General features: G+C 37.1%; 1 protein-coding gene across 1 annotated transcript in view; it reads left to right on the top strand.

Annotated features, from left to right (window-relative positions):
- The first annotated feature begins 558 nt into the window (after positions 1-558).
- LOC133641980 (engulfment and cell motility protein 3-like) overlaps positions 559-6,864 on the top strand; it is a 64,860-nt gene continuing 58,554 nt past the window's right edge. Inside the window, exon 1 of the mRNA XM_062036156.1 lies at positions 559-839. The gene's annotated coding sequence lies outside the window, so the exon portion shown is untranslated. The remainder of the gene's footprint in view (positions 840-6,864) is intronic.

Below are 6,864 nucleotides of genomic sequence, written 5' to 3'. Positions count from 1 at the left end.
TTTTGAAATGGTCAATGTTTAAAATGTATTTGTATTTTTCACAAAAGAAGAAAAATATAATATAATTACAAATAGGCCTTTATAAGTTAATTCGAATTTTGCATGGGACGACTGACTTTTTTTAATGTTTGCCCGGAAAACCCTTCAAGGGGACAACTCGTTCACGCCCACTCAAAGATTTCATCATTTGGTAACATACAAAGAGCCCTAAAGCACTGAAATAAACTTTGTTCACCATGAAATGAAAGTAGATTTCCCAAATATTCAGTTCATCTTTTTCCCGAGGACAACTCGTTTGCAAACGCTCACCCAAAACAGCATTTATGTGGAAGTTCCTGTCTTTCCTTTTCCAAATAAAATCCCTATTTCGTTTGTAGTCATGTACTACCTTACGCCCAAGTGTGATTAAACTTTTAAAACAGACTAAAAATTAAACTTCTGAATTGAATGTTGACCACGTCAATTTTAATAACGGGGTATTTCACTTATTACATTCTGAGTCTTAAAACGGCGCGGTGCACGGCTTTATTTTGAAATACACCAAGCGGAAAAGGATTTGCCATTTTTGCTGGATTTGCGAAAAGAAAATCTGTACCCGAGCTACTCAACTAACCCGGAACTTTAATATAAACGGAGTAATTCTGAAAACGTACTTTACGGCTTTCGACCGTTTTCATAGGTAGTTTAATAGGTAGCTCGGACATTTGTCTTGGAATAGTAGGATTTTTAAACCGGACTGTGCTCCCTCTGAGTGGAGAACAGACTGCTTCAAATGTTCCTCGCTGCGAGGGCAACCGTTCCTACGGGAGAGAAACTTTCAACTTGCCTTTTCTAATCAGGTAGGACGCATTCTCTTTTCTTGCATTAAAACTACTTTTTAAATGTATTTTTAGAACAGCCTCACTTACAATAACCTTTGACATACACAAAGCCACACTTTTTTGCCTAGATTTAACTAACTTATATTTTGAATGTAAAAACGACATGCTGAAAAAAACCCAAATAAACCATGCAAACACCAAATTATTTAACTACAAAAAACACGCTATGTTAATTACCTCCACATTGTCACGGTTGTTACCTAGGTAGGTGTTTTACGTTTAAAGTGTGTGTGTGTGTATGTATGTGAATGTGAATATATATATGTGTGTGTGTGTGTGTTCTTGTATTTCTACCCTTCTTGAGACATCAACAAGGAAAAGTACCTTCCCTATGAGGACCGGTGAACATGTTAGGACCGAAATCATGGTCCCAATACGGAAAACCATTGCATCTCATAGAGAGACAAATACTAGAGTCTGTGAACATTGCCCCAAAGTCAGGATTTTTTTTGTTGATTTAATGTGCATACAAAAGTAAACATCGACAGGTGCAAAGGCGGCAGTATATGATCAAACAAGACGGCAGGTAAAGAAGGACTTACCTTTTCATCCCCGGAAAAACCTGCCAGGTGAACAGCTGATTTTAGGACTTCTGGTGCTGACCGCGTCCCATATGTGACCATGTACATCAGGCCTGGGCAATTATTTTGCCTCGGGGGGCCACATTTAGAGAAAAAAATGTGCCTGGGGGCCGGTATATCTATTTTTAGGAACACTAATACAAAACCTCACCATAATGTCTGATTGAATGCTAAAAACGTCGTGACAGACCGCCTTAAAAAACAGAATGGAATTTAAATTTTTTTTTACTAAATGAGACACCCAGAATGTACATGAAAATAAAGAATGTGGGATTTACAATATGAACTATAAAAGGATAAAACACTGAATATTGACAACATATCACATGTCACACCCCCTCTCGATCGACATATTTTACAATCAAGCGAAACAATGCAACAAAAATGCAACAAATACAGCGAAATATGAGCGCGAAGGGTAAAAAAACCCCACCTACAATCTGATACATCTGATATTTCACTAAGCTTTAGAACTTTGTTGTAAAAATCTGCAGTGAAAACATCACTGCAGATCATAATGGCAGCTACAGATTCTATCTTAAAGATCTAAAAAAAATGTTTGGGAATGTCCGGCGGGCCAGATTGAAAAGCTTAACGGGCCGCATGTGACCCCCGGGCCTTAATTTAATGTATTAAAAAAAAAAAAAGTATATTGAGACATACTGTAATAACTTGGAAGTAAATAATGAAGATTAAAAACCAATTACAAAGACAAAATAAATAAATAAATAAATGAACTAAAAGCAGTCTTTTTCTCACAAAGTGTCGACTTCTTTCTTATAAAATTGGGAACAATTTCTCATATTCTTTCTGTTTCTGTAATATTGCAATATTTTCTCGTAAAATTACTTTTTTTATGTAAAATTATAACTTTTAATGCAAAATGGTGACATTTGTCATATAAAATTCTGACCTTTATCACAATATTGCCATTTTTTTTGTTGTTTTGTAAAATAGTGACATTTTTTGAGTAAAATTATGACTTTTGTCATTTTGCCAAGTAAAATTCAGATTATTATTATAATATTGCCAACATTTTTAAAGTTTTCTTATGTTATGTTTGGCAATTTTCGTAATGTTACTCGACAAAAGTCGAGTAACATTACGAAAATTGCCAAATATTTAAGCTTTTTCTTGTAAAATTGCGACTGTTATTGAGTAAAATTCCAACTTTTATCATAATATTGCACAAATGTTCAGTTTTTCTTATGAAATTTTGACTTGCGTTGAGTAAAATTACGACTTTTATTATAATACTGCCAAAATTCTAGGTTTTTCTTGTGAAATTGTGACCTTTTTCTTGTGAAATTCCAATTCATTCTTCACAGCAAGCTTTTTTATATTTGCATCGTATGTATATATTATTAATGTTGTAAATACAAATCTTTACATATCTAGAAAGGGTGGTCCTAAAGAGGTAGGCATTTTTCGGAGGTCTCAAGAAGGTAACAAATACAATAATGTGTGTGTGTGAGTGTGTGCACGCGTGTGTGTGTCTGTGTGTGTGTGTGTGTGTGTGTGTGTGTGTGTGTAGGTGGGAGCCTGTCACGTTAAAATCTTGAGGCAGCTGAGAGGTGCCCCTCCAACACATCCACGCGCACGCGCACACACAGGAGGAATGTGAATGGGGGGGACTGGTACTGAGACACACTTGTGGATCCACAGGCAAACAAAAGGTCCAGAAAGAATTACTTGCGGCTTTATGTTTTAACAAAGCCCACTAGCCATGGAAGAATACACACACACACACACACACACACACACACACACACACACACACACACACACACACACACACACACACACGCACACACAGACAGCTGCTGAACATGTCATTTCGTATTTAATTCCACAGGGTGGGATGTACAGTAGCTGCCTTTGCATCTTATTGTCATTTAGATCAGTGTTTCTTAACCATAGGGCCCATTTGGGCTGCGTTGGTACTCAGTTGTAATACACTGTTTTACCACTTGTGGCAGTAATGACGATAACAAATAAAGAGAAAAAGTCTGGAGCTTAAGTCATAGAGAAGTTTCTTAAGCGCAAAAAATATGACTGAACTGGTGAATCTGTATTTTCATTTACACTTGACAGTTTAGTTAAACATTTTTCATTGTCAACTTAGTTTATTTTCGCACAGTAATGACAATAACAAATAATGAGAAGAAGTCTGGAGCTAAAGTCATAGAGAAGTTTCTTAAGCGCCAAAAATATGACTAAACTGGTGAATCTGTATTTTCATTGAGACTTGACAGTTTAGTTAAACATTTTTCATTGTCGACTTTGTTTATTTTAGCACTACATAATTGTATGTAAATGCATTTTTTCATCAGTTACTTATGAGTCCTTTTTCACGCAGTATATTTGGTTAGTCCTTATTTTTATAATCAGTCTGACCTAAGCCTAAGAATTATGTGTTAAAGGCCTACTGAAATGAATTTTTTTTATTTAAACGGGGATAGCAGATCTATTCTATGTGTCATACTTGATCATTTCGCGATATTGCCATATTTTTGCTGAAAGGATTTAGTATAGAACAACGACGATAAAGATTGCAACTTTTGGTATCTGATAAAAAAAAGGCTTGCACCTACCGGAAGTAGCGTGACGTAGTCAGTTGAACATATACGCAAAGTTCCCTATTGTTTACAATGATGGCCGCATGAAGTGAGAGAGATTCGGACCGAGAAAGCGACAATTTCCCCATTAATTTGAGCGAGGATGAAAGATTTGTGGATGAGTAAAGTGCAAGTGAAGGACTAGTGGGGAGTTGAAGCTATTCAGATAGGGAAGATGCTGTGAGAGCCGGGGGTGACCTGATATTCAGCTGGGAATGACTACAACAGTAAATAAACACAAGACATATATATACTCTATTAGCCACAACACAACCAGGCTTATATTTAATATGCCACAAATTAATCCTGCATAAAAACACCTGCGTGTTTGTTATGCTAGCTCCTAGCTCCTCTGCTAGCTCCTAGCTCCATAGAACACGCCAATACAATTCAAACACCTGATCAACACACACAATCACTCAGCCCAAAAGACCGTTTACCTAACCCAAGGTTCATAAAGCTTATATATTTTTAAAAAGTTACGTACGTGACGCGCACATACGGTCAAGTTATCGAATGTTTAGCAGCCAAGGCTGCATACTCACGGTACCTGATATTCAGCTGGGAATGACTACAACAGTAAATAAACACAAGACATATATATACTCTATTAGCCACAACACAACCAGGCTTATATTTAATATGCCACAAATTAATCCTGCATAATAACACCTGCGTGTTTGTTATGCTAGCTCCTAGCTCCTCTGCTAGCTCCTAGCTCCATAGAACACGCCAATACAATTCAAACACCCGATCAACACACACAATCACTCAGCCCAAAAGACCGTTCACCTAACCCAAGGTTCATAAAGCTTATATATTTTTAAAAAGTTACGTACGTGACGCGCACGTACGGTACGGTACGTGTTATGCTAGCTCCTAGCTCCTCTGCTAGCTCCTAGCTCCATAGAACACGCCAATACAATTCAAACACATGATCAACACACACAATCACTCAGCCCAAAAGACCGTTCACCTAACCCAAGGTTCATAAAGCTTATATATTTAAAAAAAGTTACGTACATACGCAAAAAAAAGCCAAAGCTGCATACTCACAGTAGCACGTCTGCGTCTTTGTCATCCAAATCAAAGTAATCCTGGTAAGAGTCTGTGTTGTCCCAGTTCTCTACAGGCGTCTGTGTATCCAAATCAAAAGTCCTCCTGGTTAGAGTCTCTGTTATCCGAGTTCTTCCATCTTGACTGCATCTTTCGGGAATGTAAACAAAGAAGCGCCGGCTGTGTACTGTTGTGGCTGACTACGTTCGAAAAATACGTCCATTTCGCACCGACAACTTTCTTCTTTGCTTGCTCGGCTTCCTTCTCCATAATGCAATGAACATGATTGAAACAGATTCACGAAAACAGATGTCCAGAATACTGTGGAATTATGAAATGAAAACAGAGCTTTTTCGTATCGGCTTCAATGTGGAAGGCATACCCGTGTTCGTCGGGCTACGTCACACGCATACGTCATCCTCAGAGGCGTTTCGAACCGGAAGTTTAGCGGCAAATTTAAAATGTCACTTTATAAGTTAACCCGGCCGTATTGGCATGTGTTATAATGTTAAGATTTCATCATTGATATATAAACTATCAGACTGCGTGGTCGGTAGTAGTGGGTTTCAGTAGGCCTTTAAATAACCAATAGTCTTTGTGGTTAACACATGGCTTCATATCATTTGACAAGGTTGTAAACTGTATTTCGGTTAGAAATGAATATTGAATGTGATTAAAATCAAGAGTAATATTGCTAATTCACTGTTTGTTTTATGTTGCCAATTTTTTTGGCTGCAGCTGTTACAAATACTGTAATATTGTACATGGTAATTGGGATTTGTTATATATTGTATATATTACATCATATTATGATATAATATATCAGTATATATTATATACTTTATATATAATATGTAAATATTACCTATATATTATAATTTATATTGCTACTATGGTACATTTTTAGTCTACTTTATACCTTTTTGTTTTTGCCCTCTTTTTGTGCCCTTGTGTGCATTATCTTTTCCATCCTTTGTAACTGAGCTACTGTGTGAAACAATTTCCCTTGTGGATCATTAAAGTTTGTCTAAGTCTAAGTCTGTATTTGAGTGGGCCTCGGGCCTCTCTGTAGTGGAAAAGTTGGGCCCTAGGTCAAAAAGGTTGAGAACCTCTTATTTACAGTATTTAAGCTGCAACCAGCATGATGCAAGAGACTCGTCTAATTTGCATAGCTGGGCAATGTGGGCATGATACATGAGAATCTAACCTTTTTTGTTGGGAGAGACATAAAAGTGAGCTAAAATCATGAAAAGAAAAACTTGTTTAGAAAAACAAATGTCACAAGCAGGGCGGCGCTATTAGTGTGGGAGCTACTAAACACACGCACAACCTGACGTTGGAATGTGCACAGTAGTCTGCAATATTTGGATGAATAGTACCTACACTTTTGAGCTTAATTGCTCTTAACTCAAAACCCTTGCATCTCAAGTCAACGTCATTTAAATTAGTTGAAATTAATTTAACTGGAGCTTGCCCCCCCTTCCCTCCCTTGTCACTCCCACTGTCTCATAAACGCGTACACGCAGGTAGCTCGTGCAAACAAACAAAGCAGTCCGAGAAGCAACAAACCATTTGCAGTTATGTTGTTGTTATGATAGAACATACAGTACAATGATTGCTAACATTAGGTATCCAAATTGCTATCATTAGCTAACAACACACAAAGGTATTGTGTGTGCACGTGTAACGTATGTTTATGGTTATGGTTTGAGTTTATTTTGAATATGT

Source organism: Entelurus aequoreus, linkage group LG24 (genome assembly GCF_033978785.1).
Source record: "Entelurus aequoreus isolate RoL-2023_Sb linkage group LG24, RoL_Eaeq_v1.1, whole genome shotgun sequence".
In the NCBI taxonomy this organism is placed as follows: domain Eukaryota; kingdom Metazoa; phylum Chordata; class Actinopteri; order Syngnathiformes; family Syngnathidae; genus Entelurus; species Entelurus aequoreus.
The sequence above is the reverse complement of the archived record's forward strand: the minus strand, read 5'-3'. Positions and strand labels throughout refer to the sequence as shown.